Source organism: Zingiber officinale, chromosome 8A (genome assembly GCF_018446385.1).
Source record: "Zingiber officinale cultivar Zhangliang chromosome 8A, Zo_v1.1, whole genome shotgun sequence".
Taxonomy (NCBI): Eukaryota; Viridiplantae; Streptophyta; class Magnoliopsida; order Zingiberales; family Zingiberaceae; genus Zingiber; species Zingiber officinale.
Genome location: NC_056000.1, coordinates 14912412 through 14939172, shown reverse-complemented (window position 1 = coordinate 14939172; position 26761 = coordinate 14912412). Strand labels below are relative to the sequence as shown.

Below are 26761 nucleotides of genomic sequence, written 5' to 3'. Positions count from 1 at the left end.
ATAAAATATGAGTAGTAATTAGATCCTATCTCCTTGAGACCAAGATCTGGTCAAGATCTCAACTTAGATTTCTCAGATGGATCTAACTTGGATCTACACCTACAATTCCCTTAACGGGGAATGCATCCTCACTGGATCTCTCCTCCAGTTGCTTACCTTCACTTACCAACTACAGACACTTGACTTGCCTCTAACCCACCAGGTATTCCAACCAGTTGTCAGATCTACAGACCTAACTAGATGTCGATCGGTTGTTAGGTCCCGCAGACCCAACCGGACTTCCTGCCAAATTTCAGGCTCTACGAACCTATCTGGACTTTACACCAGCTATCGGGCCCCGTGGACCTAGCTGGATTTCTGACCAGCTATCAGGCCCCGTAGACCAAGCTAGATTTCAGCCTGGTGTCAGATTTTTCAGACCAGTGAACTCCTGTATACTTGGTGGAAGCGTTAGACAAACAACACATCCAACTTTAACCTATTTGTCATCATCAAAACTAGACTATTAGTGCAACCTACACCAACACTTTCTACTAAGTGTGCAGGACTTGACTGGTTTGACACCAAGCTAAAATCTAGCTAGGTCTAGAGGACCTAATAGCTGGTGTAGAAGTCTAGATTGGTCAAAAAGTAATATGATATCTAGAGAAAAGTCAAGTTGGATCCGTAGGACCTGACAACTAGCTGAAGTCTAGTTGGATATACAGACCTAACAACTAGCAAGAAGACCTGGTGGACCGTATGGAAGTCAAGTGAGTTTGTGTGGTAAGTAAGGTAAGTCACTATAGGAGAGTGTTCTAGTGAGGATTAGTCTCAAATTGAGACTTTAGGTACAGATCCAATTTAGGTCCATTTTGAAAATCTAAATTGAGACTGTGAATAAATCCTGATCTCGAGAAGACATGGTCTAATTAATAATACTATTTTATTATTGTGCTAACACTATTTTATAGGTTATACTTTATTTTTAGACTAACATGCTGTTACAGGAGTTAAAGAGAAAAATTAGCCTTGGTAAACAGTGCTCAAGGCGTCTCCTAGTGGATTAGAGGCACCCTGGACAATGGCGCGAAGGCGCCTCATGTGCGAGTGAAGGCGCCTCGGATGATGATCAAAGACTCCACATGAGAGGGCACGGAGGCACCTCTCATGCCTCTAGAAGCGCCTCACATGCCTCTAGAGGTTCCTTAAGCTTGGTGCTGGAGGCGCCTTGGAAGAGCGTTGAAGGCACCCTCCAAAGAATAAAAATCGAATGTTGTAGAGCTTATCATGACCGAGGTTTATGGGATAAAGTTTCTCTTGAAGGTGTCCTGGACAAGGTTTGGAGGTGCCTTAAACAGACTATAAAAGAAGGATACAACAAAAATGTTAAAAGACAATGGATTTTATCCGTTGTCGTAGGCCCTTTAAAACCATTGTAATTGATTGTGTTGTTAAAAGTGGGGGCTACGACAACGATTTTAAATCGTTGTCTTTGAATGAAATAACAACAGTTTTGCAACGGTTTAAAATCGTTGTCTTTGAATGAAAAGACAACTGTTTAAAACTATTGTTGTTTAGAGCACTTTTAATAACACTGCCAGTTACAATAGTTTTTAGGGCTACAACAACGGTTTTTAACCGTTGTCTTTGAGGGTGATAGACAATAACAACAGTTTTAAACTGTTGTCTTTTAATTATTATTTTTTAATACCAATATATATATATATATATATATATATATATATATATATATATATATATATATATATATATATATATCATATTTCAATATAAATATATAATAATGAATCATAATCACAAAAGAAAGAATATTCTCCACATCAATGTCATTCAAAATGTTACTTTTACAAGAATTACAATCACAAAAGAAAAAACATGTCACATATTCAAATAAAATTTATCCCAATACAAATAAACAAATAAAATCTATTTACAACTAATGAACAATAGCTAAAAGACTAGACACTTGTGATGGTGGTTCATGCCAAGTAGGATTACACTTAATTATTGTCAACCCAAGTCCCATCATAATCATCAACTTGTAGGATTTCATTGGACTCCTCTTTCTTACTTGTTGATTCTCAGCCTTTTCCAACATTGTTGATCATCAGTTCTATAATAAATCCAGTCCTTAATATGTAGTCCTCATCAACTTCACAAAGTAACTCTTCACTCCCTGTTTCAGAGAGTTCAACACAATTACATTAGAAAATTTAAAATAGCATGCAGGGAAACACACTAAGTTTGTTGATGATTTTGCTAAAGCTAATGTTATCAGAAACAGGTGAGGAAAAGTTGTGCCAATACATGCACCATCAATGTCTTATTAGAGTTAAAGAAATATGCAATGATTTGATAAATAAGCAATCTCTGTGTGTGTATTAAACTAGAATCTAATGTTGCATGGAAAACCAAGCAGGTATATGTATCAAAAATATCAGAAAAATGTAGCTTCTGACTGAATAAGGACTGAGCATTTCATAGGATATATCAAAGAAACTAATATGCTAAGTAATTTTCTCTTAGTACATGAAACTTGGAACATGCTATTGTACCAATTCTTGATTGAGTGTAGAGTACCAAAATGCAAATTCTACCAAATGTCACAATACACATGCAATACAGTTTGCAAACAAAACAAGATAAAATATTTGGTAGCTTCACCATCTATATTATCTATCATCCAACAAAGTAACTTTTTCAATAAGTTCATAGAATATTTCAAAATCTATTGATTGACAACAATTCAAGGGGAAATCTAACATGAAAGTATAGTTATATAAAGAAACTATTGTAAAACTTACTTGAGTCAAATTCCTAACTTGGATATTAAACCTTTGAATGACTACAATAATGTCCCTCTTTGGCACTGTAGTTTCTTCATTAAGGCAACTTATTATATATGTATTTAAATACACACTTTAAAATTTAAACAATGTTAAATAAGGTTCAATGCATTATAAACCAAAAATTATAACAAGTATGAGGTCAAAAAAATTGAACAACAAACCACAAATCTTAAATGAGTTTCATATGCTAAATAAACTCCATCAAGAAGCTACTACTTGATTAAAGGATAAAATTTCTAGTCTTATTGAAAGTACAGGCTCAACTTGCAACCTTAATCAACTGATTCAAGCAATAGCAGATACAACTTGATCAATAATTATTATCTCAAAGGAGGGATCAAGGGCTTCTCGGATAAATCTTGTTTCGCCATCAAGTTTCTGGAAACAAAATAAAGTCATTAGTGTGTTTAAGAAAACAAAGATTTCTGATCTACTCATCTATCAAGCACCCAAGAGGTATGAACTTCATCAAGACTAATAATTTGTGAATAAAGTCAATAGGAGATGAAGGACTAAGATTAAGGGCACTTTCAAAAAGGAACAATTATAACGTCAAGCAGAGGGGAAAATATAGAATTAAGTATTCAAATTATACAGTAGCCCAGCACAAGTGACACAATAGACTTCTTCCAAGACAACTAAGATATTAATAGACTTATTTTGCACTCATTTCTATCTCAAGAATGTTCCATTAAGAGGAAAAAGGTTAAACTAGATGCAAATTAACCTTTCCATTCGACATTGTAAGTATTTCTTTGATAGGTGCTTGCATTTTTCTGATTAATAATCAAAAGATTTGAGATAGACAATGTACTCTTTTTTCACCTGTGTAAAAAAATTGAATTCTTGTATAATAAACATACTTGAGAATATGCATGAGTAATCAAATAAATATGAACATATTTGCATAATGAACATACTTGCAAGCTTCACTTGGAAAAGAAGTCAAAGTAGTAATATTCAAGAGAATAAACAAGCATTTTGGGCATTAAACTATGCTAAATCTATTAATTCCCAAAAATAGAGCCAAATCTATTATTTTCATAATGTATGATGGAATTCCACCAATTATAGTAACTAAATAAGAACAAGATGAGTTGAGCTAGAACAAAGTCAACCGTTTGACACAATCAGGTTAGCAAACCTAACAAACTGCCTTATTTGAGACAATCAACAACCACTCAAGTAAATCAGAAATATGACAAACCTCTGCACTTCCTTTCCTGTAAAAGACTGAAAGCACTATTTTAATCAAAGATCACTGCACTTAGAGCAAGATAAATTGGAACTAGATTAGATCAGGTTAGACAAAAGTTAAGTACATTATGATAGTGCAGACTTTTACCATTAGAGAAGATAATGAAAAGTTGATAATTTTTATGATTTCTTCGGGTCCAAATAGAAACTACAACAAGGGAAAAAGCGGAAAGGAAAAGAGATAATCTTGAGCTGCAGATGCAATTCCCTTATTCATCATTGATCCTGTCCCAACGCTGAATCAACGGACGCTGGGCACGTGGCGCTCTCCGCATTGCTGACGTAGATCCCCGACTGGACGTACGAGCCTCCGGCGAACCTGTAAAGAAATCGGGCCGGGAAGGGGTTCCCGGCGACGATCCTCCGACGCTCAAGTCAGGCAAGTGGACAACAAAGGGGTGGCTCCAAGAATCAGATATTTCATACCTCCGGTGAAGTCTAAGGGCTCTTATATAGAGCTATGGGAGTTTGGTGCACACAAACCGAGGTGTACACGTGTCCTATACCATACCGCAGCATGGGCTTGTCAGAAGAGCATTTCTGACGCCATACTGCTACAGTCTGAGCATCTCCTTGATGGGACAGCAGAACCCTTTGTCGTACGATACTGAGTATGGCCTGGTCCTCGAACATGCCTGTTGTCAGCAACAGGGGTTACTAAGATGACGTCCCCACTGTCCCATACTTTTTGATTTCCTCTTTCCGAATCAACCATCAAGCCGCTCAGCCAGAACATTCGCCTCTGATCTGGCGTAGGTGGTCGTCCGTTCGGGAAGGTTCAGGGTCATCGCCTGCTCGACTCTCATAGCCTGGCACCCTGGCCGAGCGGGCAGACCGCTCGGCCTTTACTCTTGCCTTCCACTGTGGCCGAGTGGACTATCTGCTCGGCCATATGATCTTCTTCATTGGAAATCTAGACTCTCGGCCAGATGGTTGTTCTCTCGGATGAAGGTCATTGCCTAGTGATCGGCATGTCCCGCCCGCTCGTCGAGCCCATGGGGTTGACCCCCCTTTGACTGTTGACTTCCACGTGTCGTTGACCTTTCTCTCATGAGGGCCCCCCGGCCTTTTCACCGGATCACTTGCCTCCCCCTCAAGTCTAGTCGAAGGAGGCGTCAAAGTCCGACTGACTGGATTGCCGGTCTGATTGAGTAACGGCCGCTACGCCGGCCCCGGGAATGCTCATCCGCTCGGCTCACACTCTTCATTATGCCCGTTCGGCTCTACCAATGGACGGATGGTCAATGCTGACGCTTTCGATATCCCCTCGGAATTCGTGCCAAATCTTCTCCATTAACGCCAAGCACGCGCGCTGCGCGCAGTAATGGGCGTTCATTAAATGCGCCCTGTGTCCTGCTGACACGTGGCGCTCCCGCAGTCGTCAGCATACGGCGATGGCGTTACCTCCGATAGGACAACCTCCATTTGAAATGAACGGTTCGATGACAGCTTCGTTTCTTGCGACCTGAATCTGACGGCTGAGGCCATTAGGGGCCAACACTATAAAGCTTTCGATTCTTCTCTCCGCCGCATTTCTGCTCCCTCGCATTTAGGAGCCTTGCTGCTTTCTTTGCTTCGGCGACCTCGTCTTTCGGCTCTCCGGCGACCTCGCAGCCCCTTCGATCATTCTCTTGTTCGTAAGCCTCCCTCATCCTTCACTTCATCTTTCCATTGCATTTTTCGTTAACTGTCCTCTTCATCTTGTCATCATCCTTCCCCGCTTGCTCTCTCTTCCCTTTTCCGTCTTCGATATCCTCTTCAACCCCGACCATGGCGAGCACTTCCCAGCCGACCACCGGCGCTCCTGGTCTTTGGTACATGACCATGGAGAGCCGGTTTGACGAGGAAGATGCTCTTCGCCTCGTTCGTACTTATGAGTTCCCCACTAACCTTGAAATAATATTAGCCACTCCTTCCGACCGGCCCAATAACCCGCCGTCCGACACTGTTTGCTTTTTTGGGATCAATTTTTGGCCGGCCTGCGGTTTCCTATACATCACTTCATCTTGGAAGTATGTAATTACTTCCGCCTCCCGCTCGGCCAACTTGTTCCGAACTCCATTAGGTTGCTATGTGGGGTGGTAATTCTTTTCAAGCTGAACGACATCCCTCTGGACCCCAAAACCTTCCATTACTTCTACTATCCGAAACAATCTGAGTGGAGCACCTTCATTTTTCAAACTAGGATTGGTTTTGTTCTTTTTGGCAATATGCCGAGCTCCAACAAGCACTGGAAGGAATACTTTTTCTACGTGCGTTTCCCCGAGCTGCCGCTTTTCCGAACCAAGTGGCAGACCACGGTGCCGGCCCAACTAGAGCTCGACAAATACAAGAGCGATCCATCCTACCTCCATGCAGCTAACCGTCTGGTCGGCCAACGATACAACATTGATAAGTTACTCCTTAAGGGAGTAATGTACTTGTTCGGCCTATCTCCCGTTCGGGCTGGCATTCCCTGCAGCATGGGTAAGGATTAATCTTTATCCTTCTCCTTTGCTCTAACTGATTTATTTTTCTTTTCTGCAGTTGAGATCATGTGGCGCGCTAAGGCTACCGAACGTCTAAAGCTGAGAGCCGCAGAGATTGAGGCGGCTACTAAAAAGGAGGTTGCTGCGCGGGGGCTTGTCCCAGCCAGCTCGGGGGTTGAAGGGACACAGTCCGCCCCCGAGATATCAGCCGCTCGAGCACCCGTACATGAAGCCGCAGGTGACGCTACTTCATCCGCCCTAGTCGGGGAGGAGATTCTTCCTATTGATGACGCCCCACTAAGGACTCGGAAGAGACACCGGGCGGACCCCACGCCACCATTGGTCCCCTCTGGTGAGTAGCTTTCTGAACGGGGTGGTAGTCCTCCCGATCGAGAAGAAGGAGCTCCGGAGACCATCGAGGAGCTCTCTTCGGATCGAACACCCTCCCAGCTTGGCTTGCCTGAGGCGCTCCCCGAAGGGGAGCCGACTGATTCTCGCCCCCGCACTCGCCGTCGCCTCAGGCGCTTAGGCGACCTTTCTACTATTGGGGGACCTTATGATCAGGCAGCTGAGACCCAGGATGATCCGAGCGGCCCTCGGGTGATCAAGACCATTCTGCGCTTTCCATCCGAGGAACAACTTTTGGAGGCCGATCGGCCCACGAGCCCCGAGCAGCAAATTACCCTAACAGGGCCTCTTGCCAAAGTTTGGGAGGATGCCCGAATTCGTGTCGCGCTCATGACTCCCAGTCAGTTGGGGGACAGCAATCTGCAGCAGGCCACCGGGGTATGTTCTTTCTCCCCTGGCGTTCCTTTTTAATTATCCCTTGACATCTCTCCTTCTGTGTAGACCTGGGTGGAACAGATTGCAATTAGCAATCGCCTGGTTGAGCTAGAAAATGAGCTGAAAAAGCTCAAACTGTCAGGGGAACGTCAGGGGCATTCATCCGCCGAGCTGGAGAAAAGTAAAAAGCTTTTGGAATCCGAGCGGCGAAAGTCCTTCGAGCTGACGGCTGAGGTGACTCGTCTTGAAGCTGTGGTCAAGAAGCGCGACCACGATATAAAGCTTGCAACTAACTGGAAGCTTCAGGCCATCTCAGACCTGGATATTATGAAAGTGGAGAATCGGGGACTAGATCAACGCGTCAAAGAGTTGGGCACCCTCTTGTCCACCGAACGGGAGAGCCGCTCGGCTGATCGGGCTAAATTTGAAGGGGATTTGAAAGGTCTCCAGGCTGCCCTTGACGCTTCCCAAGCCACATTCAAAGAATATCAAGACGGGGAGCCTGGCCGGTCGGCTAAAGTGCGAAAAGCTTTCGTCCGCTTGGACGAGTTTGGTGAAAAGTTCAGCGACAAGCTGTCCCTAACCTTTGAAGAGGCTATCAAGGTGGCAGTTGATTATTTGAAGACTAAGGGCCACCTACCATCCGAGCCGAAGATCTGACTGTCATGATGGGCTCTATCCCTGACGCCCTTTTTAATTTTGATGAGTGAGGAGTATTTGAACCGCTTTTTGTATGGCCGTTGTTCGGGGCGAACATTCTTGTTATTACTACTTTTGTCTGGCCGTCGTTCGGCGTAAATGAACTCTGTTTTTGCTTGTTATTTGCTTGCTAGACCAATATTCATCCTTAGCCTTTGCTTCGATCATAATAATTTTTTCACGCTAAGTATTCTTTATAAGGGGGGCCGCTCGGCCGTACGATGGCCTTATTCTTGCCTTAATAGTAGGGATGGTTATGGGTCGGCGCTTACGACCGGGTCGTACCATGCGAACAGCTATCCGTCCGGAGGCTTAATAAACGGCGGTTCATCGCTCGATTTTTAACGTCAGAGCTCGACGGTCTGCCGGCCGGGAGGTTTATAGACGCTGGTTCGTCTCTCGATTTTTAACGTCGGAGCTCGACGGTCTTCCGCTCGGAGGGTTTATAGACGCCGGCTCATCTCTCGATTTTTAACGTCGGAGCTCGACGGTCTTCCGCTCGGGGGGTTTATAGATGCCGGCTCGTCTCTCGATTTTTAACGTCGGAGCTCGACGGTCTTCCGCTCGGATGATTTATAGACGCCGGCTCATCTCTCGATTTTTAACGTCGGAGCTCGACGGTCTTCCGGCCGAAGGGTTTATAGACGCCGGTTCGTCTCTCGATTTTTAACGTCGGAGCTCGACGGTCTTCCGGCCGGAGGGTTTATAGACGTCGGCTCATCTCTCGATTTTTAACGTCGGAGCTCGACGGTCTTCCGCTCGGATGATTTATAGACGCCGGCTCGTCTCTCGATTTTTAACGTCGGAGCTCGACGGTCTTCCGCTCGGGGGGTTTATAGACACCGGCTCGTCTCTCGATTTTTAACGTCGGAGCTCGACGGTCTTCCGCTCGGATGATTTATAGACACCGGCTCGTCTCTCGATTTTTAACGTCGGAGCTCGACGGCCTTTAAGGCTAATTTTAACGCTGATGGTATACGCCCTACCGAGCGGCGAGGGGTCTTCGATGACTTGGCTCGGATAATTTTTACGCCTGGCCGAACGGCACGAGGTCTTCGCCATCGAGCTTGACTCGTGTAACCATACACCCGGCCGATCGGCACGGGGTCTTCGCCATTGAATCGGTGGCTCGGATCTTATACATCATGGAGATAGGCTGCTCGGCCGTTAATGCCAATTGTGTTTTTTTTTTAACATTTTGCTTCCTGCATTTCGAATATATAGCCAAACGGAAAATACACAGCATACATTACATTGGCGCACCTTTCACCCTGCCCCGGAAAGGCTGGAGATAATTTACGCTTCATGGTTGATCCAAGTCCCAATCCATCTTCATCCGCTCGGCAGCTCGTCCACCCAGCTTCCTCCTATGTGGTCAATCCATCGCCTGACATCAAACTCCCGCTCTTGAGGTTCCAGAAGGAGGGGCTTGCTATAAGTTGAATTCGGGAGATGAAGTATCTGCTTTTGAGGGAAATGGAACTGTGGCAGGCGGTGCTTCCGCTCGGCCCCCTGATGCTGATGTCGCTTGTTGCTCAATCCGCTCGGCTTGCGACTTCTACTTTTGTTGTTCCACAAGCTTAGCTGCTTTTGCCTTGATTAGAGCGTCAAACTCCTCTGTGGAGAGCATCACCGAGTGTGGTCGTCCAGCTTCGTCCATTGCTTCCGATCGGATGCAGGAGCGTTCCCATAGACGCCGCCAAATTGATCCTGTCCGAACGCTGAATCAATGGACGCTGGGCACGTGGCGCTCTCCGCGTTGCTGATGTAGATCCCCGATTGGACGTACGGGCCTCCGGCAAACCTGCAAAGAGATCGGGCCGGGAAGGGGTTCCCGGCGACGATCCTCCGACGCTCAAGTCAGGCAAGTGGACAACAAAGGGGTGGCTCCAAGAATCAGATATTTCATACCTCCGGTGAAGTCTAAGGGCTCTTATATAGAGCTATGGGAGTTTGGTGCACACAAACCGAGGTGTACACGTGTCCTATACCATACCGCAGCATGGGCTTGTCAGAAGAGCATGTCTGACGCCATACTGCTACAGTCTGAGCGTCTCCTTGATGAGACAGAAGAACCCTTTGTCGTACGATACTGAGTATGGCCTGTTCCTCGAACATGCATGCCTGTTGTCAGCAACATGGGTTACTAAGATGACGTCCCCACTGTCCCACACTTTTTGACTTCCTCTTCCCGGATCAACCATCAAGCCGCTCAGCCAGAACATTCGCCTCTGATCTGGCGTAGGTGGTCGTCCGTCCGGGAAGGTTCAGGGTCGTCGCCTGCTCGGCTCTCATAGCCTGGCACCCTGGACGAGCGGGCAGACCGCTCGGCCTTTACTCTTGCCTTCCACCGCGGCCGAGCGGACTATCCGCTCGGCCATATGATCTTCTTCATTGGAAATCTGGACTCTCGGCCAGATGGTTGTTCTCTCGGATGAAGGTCATTGCCTAGTGATCGGCATGTCCCGCCCGCTCGTCGAGCCCATGGGGTTGACCCCCCTTTGACTGTTGACCTCCACGTGTCGTTGACCTTTCCCTCATGAGGGCCCATCGGCCTTACCACCGGATCAATCATCTTCTTCATCCTGTTCATCGTTCAACAATGTTTTATTTATAGAGACATAATGTGGAAAATAGCTTCTTTTTTATTATTATTAGATTTCAGACCTCTTCTTCTTCATCATCCTCATCGTCATCATTCACCTCGAATTTTGACTTGTCGGATTCCTCACCTTCTTCTTCTTCTTCATCTGTGGCAGCAACACGACTTCCTCCTCCTCCACCAGACTATGAACCAGATAAAGGTGAATGATTAAGTGATTTGATATTGGAGTTGTTCCACAAAAAGTGGTGAGTTTGTGATCAGTACCTGGCCTTTGTTGTAGGCAGCCATGGTTTTGGTGTAATCGGCTTTGAGCTTTGTTGCCTTGGCTACGTATGGAGCTTTCTCCTGCAAAGGAGAGTTTGTTAAAGGTTGTTCGATTGAATTAGCAAATCATGTGTTGCAATTGATTACTTACTTCTTCCGTTAAAGATTTCCACTTGTCTCCTCCAGCTAGCAACCTGTTCGGATCAAATTGATGCGTTTATTATGGTGGTAAAAAATCGAAGAGAAAAAAAAATCAGTTATGGAGTAGAAAGATCTATAGGGGAAAGGAAGAGGAAAACTAATCGTTGCGACCGACTTATTATTAGGGTTCTTTTCCTTGAACGTCTTCCGAAATTCTTCCCTGTCGAGCTAATCGAGTAAGCAACGACGTACAAACAAGGGTAAAGCAAATCGATGAGCCGATAAGAGAGGATCTCACATGAAGACGAAGAAGGCACTCTGAGGCCTCTTGGGCTTGGGATCTTTAATTTGCCAGCTTTGGACTTCCTTGGCTTCTTCGCCGCCCGTTCCGATCCCTTCTTCACCAAAAGCCTTTAGAGAGAAGAAAACAAGCGTCCAATCCCCCCAAAATCAAACTTTTTCAACACCGATCGATCTGCTAAGAATATTAAAAGGTGAAACAGAATCTCACTTGGTATCAGTTTTCTTGGAAGCGTCAGTCTTCGATTTCTCCCTCTTCATGGCGAGATCTGCGGCAAAGACGATCAGATCCGTCCAGAAAAGTTAAAAAAAAATACACACACACACAAATCACATAAATCATGAGAAATCATAAACTTTACCTTGAGATTAGGGTTCTATGGCGTAGGAGAGGAGGAGCGATCGATCGATGGGATGCGGAGGCGAAAGCAAAGAGGATCAGAAGAGAAGGCGAGGAGGGCTTCGCCGACATAGATGGGGTCGCTAGTGTGAAGAGATCAAGAAAGAAAAATGCAAAGTAGGTGAAGAGACTGTAAGTTGGAGAAGGTAAAGGAGGAGAATGCGGTGGCAAAAAATTTTGGGGAGAGGGAAAGAAAAAACACGGCGGCAAAATATGGCGAAGGGGAAAAAACAACGAAGGAAAAAAAATAATGGTATTCAACAACACTTAATAGACAAGGATTTTCAAAAACTATTGTCGTAATCCCTAAAAAAGCACACATAGACAATAGTTTTCAAAAACTGTTGTCATAGCCTTTAAAAACATTGTCATAGCCCCAAAAAATATAAATAGATAACGATTTTTAAAAAATGTTGTCGTAGGCCAAAATAACTACTAAAAGACATCAGTTTTTATTAAAACCGTTGTTAAAAGGTAAAAAAACAACAATTTGATAGAAAATCGTTGTCGTTTGAGTGTTGTTGAACGAGTATTTTCTTGTAGTGGGTTCTGCCAAGCTCTCAAAACAACTCACTTATAAGTTTAATACACGACCCTTCGAGTTTTTGGCTGCTCCAAATTCATCCTCCTGCTGCGCTATGATGCTGCTACGTCCAACTACTACTGAGAAGCTATCTAACATCAAGCTCAATCCTATAATCTTCAAAAGTGTTGGGTAATAAAAGTTTAATCCTGTACTTAATTACTGCATAAAAGGAAGTGTAGTTTGTTATACTTATCATAATTTTTCTAGTGTACTCGTTTCCCTCTTCCGACGGTTCCAAAAGAGAATTATAGTGGATTATCCATCGAAACGGTCTGAGGGATCGTGAGTCTTGGAGTAAGAGTCGTCGAAGGCTCTGAATCAAGTAATTGATCGAGTTCTTATTTACTTTTATTTTAGTTTCTATCATTTGCACTGCGTACTCATTTTTGTAAAACCAAAAAATAGAGATTTTAAAACCACGTGATTCACCCCTCCTCTTCTCACATGCACTACGATCCTGCATTAACAAGTGGTATCAAAGTTATGATATAGATCAAGCCATATGGGTGAAATTGTGACCTTGAACAAAAGAGGTGGAGGCTCCCAGATGAGTGAACTATAATTGAAAAGTCTAAGTAGATCAAAGGTAACAGGATGTTTGGCGAAAATCCTAGGGTGTAAATCGTAGGTGGTAAAAAGTCTTAGCAAGTCAAGGGTGATCGAATGCTTGGCAAAAATCTTAGGAACCTTTGGAGGTAAAAAAAATCTTAGAGGAGAGGAGTGATATCGATTGACCGAATGTTTGAGGGGAGACCTAGGGCAGATCAATAGTGACTGGATGCTTGAGGGGAGATCTAGAATAGGTCAAGAATGATCACATACTTGAGGGGAGACCTGAACCATGAGAATAATGGTGGTCCTTAATTTGAAGGGAGGATTATTGAGAATACAATCAAAATTTCATATTAGAAATACATAAAAAAGATCATGGGTTTATAAGATGAAAGATATCTTCATTAATATGAAAACTTTTAGATATAGTCCAAAAATAATTTCATGACTATAATAAAATAATTTTAAATTTTATCACCAAAATCATAATAACAATCACAAAATTTAAGTTGATGATAACGTTGATGTAAAATTAAAAAAATGAAGAATATTTTATTAGTATTTTGAGATATAAGTGCTGGTGTAATCGTACTCAGGTCAAGATTGACTAGTTTAACTAAGGTCGAGTTGCTTTGAGCTTGTGTTGCAATGTTTGATAATATATGAGAAAAGAGTCAAGTAAGTCAAGGGAGGACCAAATACTTGACTGGGAAAGTTCTAACTCGAGGTTAGGCAAGGTAACAAGAAGTCCTAGCAGAGCTAGGCAGTAGAATACCTAATTGAGCAATCACAAAATTTAAGTTGATGACAACCTCAATGTAGTGTTAAAAAAATGGTTATTATTTTATTGGTATTTTGAGATATAAGTGCTAGTGCAATAGTTCTCGGATCAAGATTGACTAGTTTGACTAAGTTCGGGTTTGTTCGAACTTGAGTTTCGATATTTGACAATATGTGAGAGAGAAAACACATAGGTCAAGGGAAGACCAAATACTTGATTATGAAAGTCCTAACTAGAGGTTAGGCAAGACAATGGAAAGTCCTAGCGGAGATAGACAGTGGAAGACCTAGTTGAGGATTAGACAATGAAAATCCTAGCGGAGCTAGACAGTGGAAGACCTAGTTGAGAACTAGGCAATGGAAATCCTAGCAAGGCTAGGCATTGGAAAACCTAGTTGGGAACTAGGCAATGAAAGTTCTAGTGGTACTAGGTAGTGGAAGACTTAGTTGGGAACTAGCGAATGAAAATTCTAGCGGAACTAGGCAGTGGAAGACCTAGTTGTGAACTAGGCAATGGAAGTTTTAGTGGGGCTAGCCAGTGGAAGACCTAGTTGAAAACTAGGCAATGGAAATCCTAGTGAGGTTAGGCAAGGAAAAAGTCCAAGTGGGTTATGGAGAACCAAAATCTTAGCACGAGACGGTAAGTCCAAGTGGGTCATGGAGGACCGGACACTTGGCATAAAATGAAAAGTCCAAGTGGGTCAAAGGTTGACCAGACACTTGGTAAAGAAGCCCTATCAAGTCAAGATTAACCTAATGCTAGACAATAGAAAATCCCGACGAGTCATGGATAACTTGAAGGTTGGGCAAAGAAACCCTAAACTCAAGTTCAGAGTCTAGGGTTGGGCAATCGATTAGTGTGATTGATTGACCTAAAACAATCGATTTGTGTAATTGATTAAGAGTTGTTTTCACAAAGCACATAAGTGTACTACATCGATTAGGACAATTAATTCAACATGAGTCAATCGATTAAAGTAATCAATTGAAGATGTCATCGCGAGAAAACAGAAAGAGCCAAAATCAATTAGGGTAATCAATTCTGGCATCACCAATCAATTAGGACAATCGATTAGATGATTTTCGAGAGGAAACGAAAAGGTGCTGAATCGATTGAGGTGATTGATTAGGAGTGTTTTCTTGCGAAAATAGAAGGCTTCGGAATTGATTCACTCAATCGATTGGAAAGTTATTAATTGATTGCTATGACTCACCAATCAATTTGTCAAGCGAAAAAAAATTGTTCTGTAAATTTGAATGGTTGGATTTTATGTGGCAATCGATTAAAGATAATGTCAATTGATTGGAAGGTATTTTCTAGCCCGAGAGAAATCCTAGAAAAGGGGCTTTCATGATGTTTTGAAGAGGTCGATTTTTTAAAAGTTAGAAGCGAAGTGCGGCTACATTTCTAACCGATCAAAATGTCACGCCCCAGAGGAGTCTCTGTCCGAAGAAATTTCGGCAGCATCTCCCCTGTACGACGGACAATCTGAAACTTTTCTACAAGCACTATATACCTCAGCCACATGCGGCTGGAATAATAACAAAAAAAGAAAACAAACACCACGCAGTTAATATCAAATTCAGCCTCTGGCTGACACAACCACGCAGTTAAATATATATCATCAGCCCACTCGGCTGGAACAAAACCAAAACACAAAGACTGCTAGCCGGCTAGGCTTACACAACCAATAACAAATACAAAACACCACATAACAACATCAACTCTCCAAAAATAAAACCAGAGTACCGAGCTAAACAAACTGATACATAAAAACAAGCAAAACATACGTGAAACCGATAAGTCCTCTGATGTGACGTGGGGACCAGCAGACAGGATGCTCCAAGCGACACCATAAATAACCTGGTACCTGAAAAGTATAGAGTCCACGGGGGTGAGTTCAACAACTCAGCGAATACCAATAGACATGCCTAGTAAGATATATCTAACAGCAATAAACATGGAATACAGCTTCCTAATCATATATCTAGGAAAGATGCAAAACTGAAAGGTAACTAAGGAAGCTGTACTCACCAGGAACTCCTATCCAAACAAAAGGGTCGTCAAACCGAAAGTGCCCTAAATCCTGTATGCATGTCAAACATATGCATCCAACCAAATGCAACAAATAAATGCAGCAAACACAATCACAAGAAATAAATGCATCAATGCATATGATGCGTCCTGGTCACCCCTGACGCCAGTCAGTCATCTCACACACAAATGGCGAGACCGAGTGGGTAGGGCTGTGACAACCGTGCACTCTGTCGTCACTGCTCCTGATGAGTGACCGAGTGGACGGGATGCTGTCGGAGTACTCCTGTCCTGTGACCCCAAATCATAAATGGGGGAGCTCAATGCTCTCAACTCCCGGTACACGATGACGGGGAGGAATCCCTGCCGGCTAACACGTTGTGTCACACTACCCATGAGCGGACCAACGTAGCCAAACAAAGTCCCTGCTGCAACACACACTGCCTGAATCGACCACTAACCCATGAGTGGTGGTGTGTGCAGATCCATGTAACTGGCGATGTGCTCAACAACAATGGAGTCGACTATCGCACAGCATGCAATCATGATGCATGACACTAAGCATGGCAAAAACTGATCAACATAACCATATCCATACATACAAAATGGGTACTGTAAAAACGATGGTCACATACCAAGATCTAGAGTACACAGGTCAGATAGAATATCAATAACCCTATATCCTGAACATAATAAATATGGAATATCCTGATCAGCATAGAAAAATCCATATATACATAATATGGGTAACACAGTATCAGTAAGTTAAATCCACGGATCTAGGGTATACAAGTCCTCTAAGGTATAACAACCTAGACCCAAATCATATCCCTCTTCCATAGCATATGTACCAACAATATACACAGATCAAAGAATCAGGGTCTAAACACCCGAATCATATATGATATACAAATAGAGGTACACAAATCTGATATGGCACAAAAACCTAAGTATCAGATAATCTAGATACACAGGCCAGAAACAACAATCCAAATCCTAGTCCTAACCTCAGTAAGCATGGTATGTCACTCTAGAAACAAAGATACTCATGGTAACAAGATAATCATGGCAACAAATCACGAGATATAAGCACGGATACATCACAGGTGACAAACCTAACATGCTAAGGATATCAAACAGTGACATACCAACGACAAACATGTTCATTGCATGTAGTTATAAAATACTATGCATATCCAAAGACATTATCATAAAAGATAAGTCAAGAGGTACCCGCCTTTAACTGTAGATCGTGTCAACCATCTTCAATAAATCCAGAAGATCACATCCAACTCGAATCCTACAAATACAGAATACAAGACAAAACTAAAGATCTATAATCAATGTGTCAACTATCAACCAACCTAAACTGATCCAAGAAAGGCATGAATGAACAATCTAACTTATCCAATCCAATTTAATTCCATCAACAACTACCTTAGATTAAACATGCTATAATCACATTAGATTAAGGCTTAACGAAGAAGTGCTCACCCGAATTGGAGACCTCTCTGTTAATTCACAACCGAAGAAGTGCTCGCTACCAAGGATCACGGTCGGAGCAAGATGGAGTTGTTGATTTCCAAATCCAACACCCTACATAATATCATCACATTCATCAAAGCATTAAACTCAATCCCATGTTGACAACCCCTTCTCCAATTCTATAAACATCTTACCTTCATATGTTGCTCCCCTGTTATCTCACAGCCGAAGACCTAATTGTCGAAAAGGGTGATCAATGAAATTGCTGCTGGAACCAGAGATAGAACTACAAATCGGTTCTAAAATTCATATACAGATCGAATGAGTGTCATGGCCAACAATCAGAAGAAAATGGAAACAAAGGTGCTCACCATACCTCAACCTACCTGATGACAGAACCAACCTCAAGCTGTGAAGGAAAAACCCGACGAAATCAACTTGAGTCTAGGGCTCGGAAAGATGATCAAGTGGCGGCTATGGAGAACTAGGGCACGACTTGGAGGTGGTTTCCGGCCGAGAGGGGCGGCGGTACGTCCCAATCACAGTGGCGGAGACAGGGAAGAAGAAAGGAAGAGGGAAAGAGAGACGCTCAGCCACCGACTCGCTGTTCCCTGGCGTCGTCGACGTCGGCAGGGGAGAGGGAGGCAGGATCGGGAAAGAGGCTCGACCGACAGGGCGCTGGGGTCGGCGTTGCGTGCGCAGAGGAGAAGAGAAGAGGTGACGCCGGCGCTAGGGCACGCGACAGGGAGGATTTGGGTGGCGGCGCGGGCTCAACGAGGAGGAAGATGAAGGTTTCGGCAGTTTTTCCGGCGCAGAGGATTTAGGGCACGCGGGGTTGAGGGAAACGACGAGGGAGAGAAGAAAAGAAAAATAAAAGAAAAAGAAAAAGAAAAGAAATGTTTTAAAGAAAATAAACATTTCCTCGTTAAAACGGGATAGTCTAAATAGGCTTTCCTGGGACCCATAATTGGACCCCGTGAAACTCGTCATACGAGCTCCGAAAAATTCCCAGAAAATTTCCAAAATTTTCAGAAAATTCCCTTATTAATATTCGCCTATTTTCGGTATTTTACATTCTCCCCCACTAATAAAAATTTGGTCCCCAAATTTCGTTATCTACCATCAGCAAATACAAACAACAGATATAGAGTATAAATGCTGAACGGTAAATAAATCACAATCCTCAAGTGAAAAGATGGGGATATCGAGCTCGGATCGTATCCTCGAGCTCCCAAGTAGCCTCCTCGTCTGAATGATGCTGTCATCCGACTTTAACCAGCCGGATAGTCTTGTTCCGAATGACGCTCTGTCCGGTCTAGTAGCACGGATCAACTCTGCCTCACGCTGAGCTCGATGAAGTCCCAATAACTGGGCCTCCCCAACCTCATCCTAAAGGATGGGTGTCCGACAAGGCCTACCATACAACGCTTCAAACGGTGGCATTTGGATAGCCGAATGCAAACCGTTGTTGTAGACGAACTCTACCCATGGCAAATGGTCCTCCCAACTACCTCCAAAATCCAATATACAAGACCTCAACAAGTCCTCTAGAGTCTGAATAGTCCGCTCTAACTGTCCATCTATCTGCGGATGGAAAGTTGTACTAAAACAGAGCTGCGTGCCCAAGGCCTGCTGCAGACTCTGTCACAATCACAACGTGAAACGGGGTCTCTATCCGAAATAATACTCAAAGGAACACCATGAAATCTGATGACCTCTCGGCAATACAGATTTGTCAATCGATCCAAGGAATCAGTTTTCCGGATCATTAAGAAGTGCGCGAATTTGATTAATCAATCAACGATTACCCAAATCGCATTATGGCCTCGTCCTGTCCTCGGCAAACTCACCACAAAGTCCATAATAATCTATTCTCATTTCCACTCAGGAATAGAAATCTGCTGAAGTAAGCCGGCAGATCTCTGATGCTCGGCCTTCACTTGCTGACCGACAAAACATCTAGCTACAAAATTCGCGATGTCTTCCTTCATGTCGTTCCACCAATAAACACACCTCAAATCTTGGTACACACGAGTACCGCCTGGGTGGACAGCAAATCATGAGCGATGAGCCTCCGGAAGTAACTCCTATAAGACCGGATGAGACTGAAGTACGCATAATCTACCTCGGAAGTATATAATACCCTCCTCGTCTCGTATAAACTCGGTCTGCTACCCGGAAGCTATCTGGCTGCAAATAACCCGCAAATACAGCATAGGGCTCTCGGATCCTCGTCCTGATCGACGACTAAGAAATCATGGTAACCAGTCTGTGACCACAACTCGGTGGCAAGCCAAAGTCACTCTAGACTTCCAGCTAAGTGCGTCGACAACCACATTAGCTTTCTCTAGGTGATAGCTAATGGTACAATCAAAATCCTTCAGGAACTCCATCCATCTCCTCTGTCGGAGATTAGGTTCCTTCTAAATAAAACAGATATTTGAGACTCTTATGGTCAGTGAGAATCTCAAATGTAATACCATATAAATAATATCGCCAAATCTTCAAGGCAAAAATAATGACGGTCAGCCACAAGTCATATACTGGTAGTTCTACTCATGCTCCTACAACTGTCGAAAACATAGAAGACTACCGTGTCGTGCTGCATCAGAACAGCGCCAAATCCTGTAGAGATGCGTCGGTATAAAGCACGAATCCGTCCTCTCCAAAAGGAAAAACCAAAAATCGGAGCCGACACTGGTCTCCGCTTTAGCTCCTAGAAGCTGGTATTGTAGTCCTCGAACCACGTAAACTTCACGCTTTTCCTGGTCAAGTGTGTCAATAGCATAACAATCCGTGAGAAATCCTCAACTCATCTCCGGAAATATCAGTCAAACAAAGAAAGTTGCGAGCCTCTTCTATAGACTCCGTCTACTCCCACAGTAACAACCTCGATCTCCTGTGGAACCACGGTATACTCCTACCAGTGACCATGTGTCCCAAACATCATCACAACAGACAACCAAAACACGCACTACTGATCTTCGCATATAAATGTTCTCGTCGAAACATCTCTAGATCTATGCAAAGGTGGTGCACGTGACTCACCTCGGATCCGAAATAGATCACCACATCGTCAACAAAGACAATGGAAACCAATCTAAACATCCTAGGAATACCCATATCATCGAGTCTATGATAACACCTAGGGCACCACAAGCACTAATGGTAAAACCAAGACACAAAATGTCCGTATCACAGACATTCCTAACCATGAGATCCTCAACAATAAATAGATCTAATCACCAACGATATATAATCACCAAAGAATAGAACCTCCAGTGTGAGAGCAATGCTCTATCACACGAAATACCACATATGTGGGAGCAACGCTCTACCACAAGAAATCCTCCATATGTGGGAGCAACACTCCACCACAAATAATCCAGAATATATATCCACAATAAATATGGGAGCAATGCTCCGCTACATGCAATCCGTAATATGTGGGAGCTACGCTCTACCACAAACGATCCATAACATGTGGGAGCTACGCTCTACCACAACAATACATAAGTGCCCAAGCACCTAACTATCTAGCTAGAGACAGCACAAGATCTCTCTACCACATATCACTGTGGGTAGCCTAGGGTATAACCACCCAGTAAGCAAATCAATTCCATAGTCAACTCTATCATCCTCCTAGTGGGTCGGTCACCCACTAATGGGAGAATTAGTTGACAGGGTAAAACAACCAATATCATAATGTAGACATTTAATATTCTACATTTAACATAGGTAGAATCATCATGATTCTACCAATCATACATCTGGCACACGTGCACACACAACATAAGTATGATCGACATACTCCTCCATTTAGTACACACCAAAAATACTCACATCATAGGTATAAATCACCGTGATACCTCCAACAATGTATACCGAACCCGTGTGCATATACCATCGTAGGTAAAATCAACAATACCTCTCAAACAACACTCACATGACAAATATACACATATGCCAAGAGTATAATCAACATATACTTCCAATAAGGCATACTAAAACCCAGGTGCATTCACAAATCACACATAATCAACAAGATACCTCAAATATGTCAATCAGGCACGTACAGCTAACTAAATAGCTATAATCCACAAGAAATCTACAATAACCATATCTAGATGGGAATATCTCACTATCCACAAATGAACTATCCATCATAGAACTTCTTCCACTCATATCAATCATATACACACTTCATAGATATGCAAAATCAGCATATTTAATCCAATCTACCACATAAACCCTATGTCATCTTTTAAGTTATCCAATTAGGTACATACAGTCTAAAATTACAGTACCCATGGAATAGGATACATCGATCCTCTATCGACTGACCAAATCATCAATAGTATATGGCTAGTTCAACCCTTTCCCACATCAGTATAAGCTAGGTACTCGTTGTGCTCAAGTTATCCAACTAAGCACGAATAACCCAAGATTCAAACATCTAAAAGTAAAGTAGGTCAATCCCCTACTGATCGGATCAACAAAACTAATCGGTCATCTACTAACTAATCAAGAACCAATAAAACCTCTACAAGCGTCTAGGGTAAATCAACCCACGACTAACCCTAGTCAATATGTGTAAATCAGTTTTCTATTGACCGATCTAACCAGAGTACAATAATCATCTACCGACGAAAACTAACTAAAGTATATCGATATTCTACTGACTAGTCAACATGAATATGAAGGTACTATCTACTACACACTAATAACAACAGAGGCTAGTATGTGCCTCCATCTCATAACCAATTAGTAGTAACTAAAGCTAATACTACTAATGGTAAAATATGAAAAATCAAGAGAGATTATATTCCTTAATCTCTATTAAGGTCGATCAAGATCAGTGACTATCCCATCACATATAATATGGCTACAACATCAGACAGATACCAGATACAAAGTGTCATAACTATCACAGTCAACAATGCATACACTAACTAAATAATAGGATAACAGTATACCAACATACCTTCTATAGCTTGGAGATGTCCTGCTGCTGCTAGGTCCCGAAAAGTCACATCGAGAAGACCAAAACACAAAATCTGAAACACCGGAAAAATAAGACACGTAAGTCGATCTCTGATACCAAATAAATTGATATCAGATAAATCTCGAAAATCCAAAACACATAGCAAGTATCGTATACCTGCTCTGATACCACTAAATTGTCACGCCCCAGAGGAGTCTCTGTCCGAAGAAATTTCGGCAGCATCTCCCCTGTACGACGGACAATCTGAAACTTTTCTACAAGCACTATATACCTCAGCCACATGCGGCTGGAATAATAACAAAAAAAGAAAACAAACACCACGCAGTTAATATCAAATTCAGCCTCTGGCTGACACAACCACGCAGTTAAATATATATCATCAGCCCACTCGGCTGGAACAAAACCAAAACACAAAGACTGCTAGCCGGCTAGGCTTACACAACCAATAACAAATACAAAACACCACATAACAACATCAACTCTCCAAAAATAAAACCAGAGTACAGAGCTAAACAAACTGATACATAAAACAAGCAAAACATACGTGAAACCGATAAGTCTTCTGATATGACGTGGGGACCGGCAGGTAGGATACTCCAAGCGACTCCATAAACAACCTGGTACCTGAAAATAGTGTCCACGGGGGTGAGTTCAACAACTCAGCGAATACCAATAGACATGCCTAGTAAGATATATCTAACAACAATAAACATGACATACAACTTCCTAATCATATATAGGAAAAATACAAAACTGAAAGGTAACTGAGGAAGCTGTACTCACCAGGAAATCCTATCCAGAACAAAAGGTCATCAAACCGAGAGTGTCATAAATCCTGTATGCATGTCAAACAGATGCATCCAACCAAATGCTGAAAAATGCAGGAAACACAATCACAAGAAATAAATGCATCAATGCATATGATGTCGATGATGCATCCGGCACCCTGACGCGATCGGTCATCTCACACACAAATGGCGAGACCGAGGTGGGTAGGGCTGTGACAACCGTGCACTCTCTCGTCACTGCTCCTGATGAGTGGCGGGATGCTGTCGGAGTACTCCTGTCTGTGACCCCAAATCATAAATGGGGAGCTCAATGCTCTCACCCGGTACACGATGACGGGGAGGAATCCCTGCCGGCTAACACGTTGTGTCACACTACCCATGAGCGGACCAACGTAGCCAAACAAAGTCCCTGCTGCAACACACACTGCCTGAATCGACCACTAACCCATGAGTGGTGGTGTGTGCAGATCCATGTAACTGGCGATGTGCTCAACAACAATGGAGTCGACTATCGCACAGCATGCAATCATGATGCATGACACTAAGCATGGCAAAAACTGATCAACATAACCATATCCATACATACAAAATGGGTACTGTAAAAGCGATGGTCACATACCAAGATCTAGAGTACACAGGTCAGATAGAATATCAATAACCCTATATCCTGAACATAATAAATATGGAATATCCTGATCAGCATAGAAAAATCCATATATACATAATATGGGTAACACAGTATCAGTAAGTTAAATCCACGGATCTAGGGTATACAAGTCCTCTAAGGTATAACAACCTAGACCCAAATCATATCCCTCTTCCATAGCATATGTACCAACAATATACACAGATCAAAGAATCAGGGTCTAAACACCCGAATCATATATGATATACAAATAGAGGTACACAAATCTGATATGGCACAAAAACCTAAGTATCAGATAATCTAGATACACAGGCCAGAAACAACAATCCAAATCCTAGTCCTAACCTCAGTAAGCATGGTATGTCACTCTAGAAACAAAGATACTCATGGTAACAAGATAATCATGGCAACAAATCACGAGATATAAGCACGGATACATCACAGGTGACAAACCTAACATGCTAAGGATATCAAACAGTGACATACCAACGACAAACATGTTCATTGCATGTAGTTATAAAATACTATGCATATCCAAAGACATTATCATAAAAGATAAGTCAAGAGGTACCCGCCTTTAACTGTAGATCGTGTCAACCATCTTCAATAAATCCAGAAGATCACATCCAACTCGAATCCTACAAATACAGAATACAAGACAAAACTAAAGATCTATAATCAATGTGTCAACTATCAACCAACCTAAACTGATCCAAGAAAGGCATGAATGAACAATCTAACTTATCCAATCCAATTTAATTCCATCAACAACTACCTTAGATTAAACATGCTATAATCACATTAGATTAAGGCTTAACGAAGAAGTGCTCACCCGAATTGGAGACCTCTCTGTTAATTCACAACCGAAGAAGTGCTCGCTACCAAGGATCACGGTCGGAGCAAGATGGAGTTGTTGATTTCCAAATCCAACACCCTACATAATATCATCACATTCATCAAAGCATTAAACTCAATCCCATGTTGACAACCCCTTCTCCAATTCTATAAACATCTTACCTTCATATGTTGCTCCCCTGTTATCTCACAGCCGAAGACCTAATTGTCGAAAAGGGTGATCAATGAAATTGCTGCTGGAACCAGAGATAGAACTACAAATCGGTTCTAAAATCCATATACAGATCGAATGAGTGTCATGGCCAACAATCAGAAGAAAATGGAAACAAAGGTGCTCACCATACCTCAACCTACCTGATGACAGAACCAACCTCAAGCTGTGAAGGAAAAACCCGACGAAATCAACTTGAGTCTAGGGCTCGGAAAGATGATCAAGTGGCGGCTATGGAGAACTAGGGCACGACTTGGAGGTGGTTTCCGGCCGAGAGGGGCGGCGGTACGTCCCAATCACAGTGGCGGAGACAGGGAAGAAGAAAGGAAGAGGGAAAGAGAGACGCTCAGCCACCGACTCGCTGTTCCCTGGCGTCGTCGGCGTCGGCAGGGGAGAGGGAGGCAGGATCGGGAAAGAGGCTCGACCGACAGGGCGCTGGGGTCGGCGTTGCGTGCGCAGAGGAGAAGAGAAGAGGTGACGCCGGCGCTAGGGCACGCGACAGGGAGGATTTGGGTGGCGGCGCGGGCTCAACGAGGAGGAAGATGAAGGTTTCGGCAGTTTTTCCGGCGCAGAGGATTTAGGGCACGCGGGGTTGAGGGAAGCGGCGAGGGAGAGAAGAAAAGAAAAATAAAAGAAAAAGAAAAAGAAAAGAAATGTTTTAAAGAAAATAAACATTTCCTCGTTAAAACGGGATAGTCTAAATAGGCTTTCCTGGGACCCATAATTGGACCCCGTGAAACTCGTCATACGAGCTCCGAAAAATTCCCAGAAAATTTCCAAAATTTTCAGAAAATTCCCTTATTAATATTCGCCTATTTTCGGTATTTTACACAAAAGGTATTTCAAAGCAACAAAATAGCAAGTTGAGCAAGATCTCATTATAAAATTTTTATTTTTATTTTTGCTTGTCTATTTTATTATACTTTTTGTGTTCTTGTGAGAACAAGTGTACTACTTTTTAACTTCCGGAAGATTTTCAAGAATGAGGTAGTGGAACTGTGAGCGTAAGAAATGGAGTTTTAGATTAATCATCTTGAGAAGATAATCTAAAATAAAATTTAAATATTAATATTATAAAATATCATTCCTTCAAGTTTTCACTGCAATACCAATTTTTAAGAAGCGAATGAAATCATTCGCCCCTTAGCTCATTCATATCCTGACAATAAGATTTTTTTAAAAACTAAGAATGAATTTAACGTGTTGACTCTAAGATGGAACGTGATGATAATAATCGTTTGAGTTATTTATTGCATATAAGAAATTAGCCGGCCTGTACCGGATTGATGTGATATATATTTATTATTTCATCTATTGTTTTGTCCTCTCTTTTAGAGGAAAACCAACCATCATAAATTTTCAACTGACAAAAAAAATATGTATATATATGCAAAGGACGTAAGAAAAAAACACATGCTCATGGGGCCAAGGAATAGCAGCTGTACTCAATGGATTATTTTATATACACATGTGCTATGGATGCTAGGCCGTGTTTACCTCGTGAAGGAGAAGATTAGCAATTTGTTTGCTTAAGTAGAAGACAACTAAACAGAGAGAATTAATTTTAAAAAATTAGGGACGGAGTCATCCTGGACTAGGATGGGCTTCAGTCTCACCTTTAAAAAAAATTAATAATTTTTAATTATATAGTTTTTTCAATTTGATTATAAATTTATTGATCATTTTCAAATAGCCAATTCCAAATAATGGATGTCAATTTTAGTAGTTTTGAATCCCACTACACCCCTGTAAAAATGAACAAAATTATATCCCTATTTTTCTTATAATATAATTGAATCTCATTTCTTATAAATTATCCTTTCATGTCACTAATTTTATTCATTTATTATACGGCAATTTACCAAAGGGCGCACTTGAAAATCTAAATTTACCAAAAGGCATACACTACTTTGGTATTTACCAAAAAGCGCACTTTTTTAAAAGCATTTCCTATTTTACCCTCCTGATAATTTGACTTTTTCTATTGTTTTTCTTTTCTTCATTATATTTCTCTCACTTCTCTCTCTCCTCTGTCGGCAGAATATAGGA

At 42.4% G+C, this 26761-nt stretch overlaps 1 pseudogene; it reads right to left on the bottom strand.

The window, feature by feature from the left end:
• Window positions 1–10626: 10626 nt before the first annotated feature.
• LOC122010548 lies at window positions 10627–24801 on the bottom strand (annotated as a pseudogene).
• Between the last annotated feature and the right edge of the window lie 1960 nt (window positions 24802–26761).